The sequence below is a fragment of the Halichoerus grypus genome, chromosome 12 (assembly GCF_964656455.1).
Source record: "Halichoerus grypus chromosome 12, mHalGry1.hap1.1, whole genome shotgun sequence".
NCBI lineage: Eukaryota > Metazoa > Chordata > Mammalia > Carnivora > Phocidae > Halichoerus > Halichoerus grypus.
Genome location: NC_135723.1, coordinates 45,737,306 through 45,740,055, shown reverse-complemented (window position 1 = coordinate 45,740,055; position 2,750 = coordinate 45,737,306).

Below are 2,750 nucleotides of genomic sequence, written 5' to 3'. Positions count from 1 at the left end.
TGGCCACTCTCTTCCGTTTAACGTGTTTCAACATTTCGGCTATTTGGAGCGGTGCTGGCGGCTGCAGGGGCGGAGGCACTGCTGGCTTCCTCGTCCCCACCTACTGAACGCGGCTTTGTAGAGAAGGTGATGGGTCCTGCAAGTCAGCATATCCGAGGCAGCCTCGGTTACTCACGTGTCTGACAATGGCAGCGATAGAAGCCCCCTCGTCAGGGCAGATCTTCGCGCTGTGAGATTCCTGGCACCCAGGCTGGAGTCCTTTCCTCAGCCCTTGCAATGATTGCAGGAGCATCCGATTTCTCCATTACATCCCTTCGGCTTACGCCATCACAGTGCCATTTGTTTCCAGAATCGCAACCGGACTGACACAACTTAAAACTAAGTTCAAGTTTTATATATATACATATACATACATATATATATATATATACCTTTTAAATATATTTTTATATATATACACATAAGGGGTGTGTGTGTGTGTATATATGTGTGTGTGTGTATATATATATATATATATATATATATATATATATATATATACATACCTTAAAACTAAGGGGCCCATGTATTATTCATATCTGTTTCAGTACCCAACAAGTCAGGACCTACATGAGAATTTATTTAAATGAAAAATATAGGGCGCCTGGGTGGCTCAGTCGTTAAGCGTCTGCCTTTGGCTCAGGTCATGATCCCAGGGTCCTGGGATCGAGTCCCGCATCGGGCTCCCTGCTCAGTGGGAAGCCTGCTTCTCCCTCTCCCACTCCCCCTGCTTGTGTTCCTGCTCTCGCTATGTCTCTCTCTGTCAAATAAATAAATAAAATCTTTTAAAAAAAATAAAAAAATAAATGAAAAATATAATAAATATTACTATTTTGGTTTCTTAGGAATTTTTCCCACAATAAGAGATTACAAAACACAACTGTGCTGCCAGTTTGATACTTACTCTATTCTACTGTTTTCCGCGATTATCATTATGGTAATGATTTATTAAAGCAGGCTGTTCACTGTTTAAATAATCAGGTTTAAAGAGGACCGTAAACAGAGAAATCTTCTGCCAAGGACTCCTGGGAGTCTTCTTGTATTATATCCTGCGTCTAATGGTGAGCTATACATTTGTTTAAGAAATGAAACATGAACATAGTGATTTGTTTTTTGAAACCTTTATTTAATTCAGATAATGTGCTCTATCATCTACAAAATCCTTTTATTACAGTGCTCTGGTGGTATGCCTTTGTCATTACTGCTTGAAGTTGAAATTGCCACTCAAGGAAAACAACTTGTAGCTCTAAGAAATGACAAACCGGAAATTCAGTTCCCTGAAGCAAGACTGGGGATTTTCTTTGATAGTTAAAGGGGAAGAAAGAGGTCTTTTCAAAGGCATTATTTTGTTGGAAGTCTCTCATTAAAACCATTGTTCAACATGATGTAATTTATAAGAAGCCGTATGTTTCCTCAACATGACAATTTCTTCAGTCTCCTTTTCTGGTTAATTATATTCCTGTGTTTGCTTATTCTGAGGTGTAGTTCCTTTCTCATCTAGGTTAAGTGTTACAGCATTAAACATGAAACTGAGATACATAATGTTTCAGTGACACTTGGAAGATAGGCTTCCCTATATGACTTTGGTTGCACATGAATTGTCAATGTTACCTATGTGGAGGGCTACAGTCTCATTCCATCCCCCTTTGGAAACTTCCAAAAGCACTCACACTGTCCTTGTTGTTTTCTTGATTGAAAACTAATATAATTAAACAATTTTTATTTCTGCAATAATTTTTGGAGACTTTTATTCATTCTATGGACCAAGAAAGACAGAAATGTATATATGGGCATAGTCACACTTAACCAATGAATTAGACCTATATTTTCACACTAATTTCTTTTCAAAATTTTCATTACTTTGTAAAATTTAATAATAGCCCCATTAATCAAGTGATTACTGTATGTCAGGAATGGGACTAAGTGCTTTCCATTCACTATCCCATTTAACCCTCACTACAACCTTGGGAAAGATGCAGTTATCCTTTTATGTTACAAAGGAAGAAGCTGAAATATAATAGGATTCAAACCTGGGATTTCTAGAATAGGTCTGCCCAGCCACAAAGTCTGCTCCCTTAACCACTGCATGATCAGCCCAGTTCTCTTCCCAAGTCAAAGACAACGTGTTAGTGAAAGGGCATATGGAAACTGAAATCAAAGAACATGCCAGCCTTACCAAAGTCAGGATTTCTCATCTTCCATTCTCTTACCCATAAAATGAGAACCTTGATCCTGAGCAGAAGTTGCCGATTGGCAAAATTGTTTCTTTGGTCTGACAAGCACTGTTTTCTTTTCTGTTTGTTTTAAATTGGTTTCTGACTTTTAGAATTGTAGTGTTTAATAAATATAAAAAAATAAAAATAGGGGCACCTGGATGGCTCAGTTGGTTAAGCGTCTGCCTTCGGCTCAGGTCATGATCCCAGCGTCCTGAGATGGAGCCCCTCATTGGGCTCCTGGCTCAGCGGGGAGTCTGCTTCTCCCTCTCCCACCCCCCCGCTTGTGCTCTCTCAGTCTCTCTCTGTCAAATAAATAAATAAAATATTAATAAAAATAAAAATAAAAATAAAAGAATGGAAGAAGAAAAAAATCTTTGCTTTTAGGAAAAAAGATGATCCAGCAAAATAGGCCCAAATTCTGTTAGCACAACAATCAGCTAGTGGTGGCAGCTACTTCTATATAATCAATGCATACTTCATGCCCTAGTCCCCACC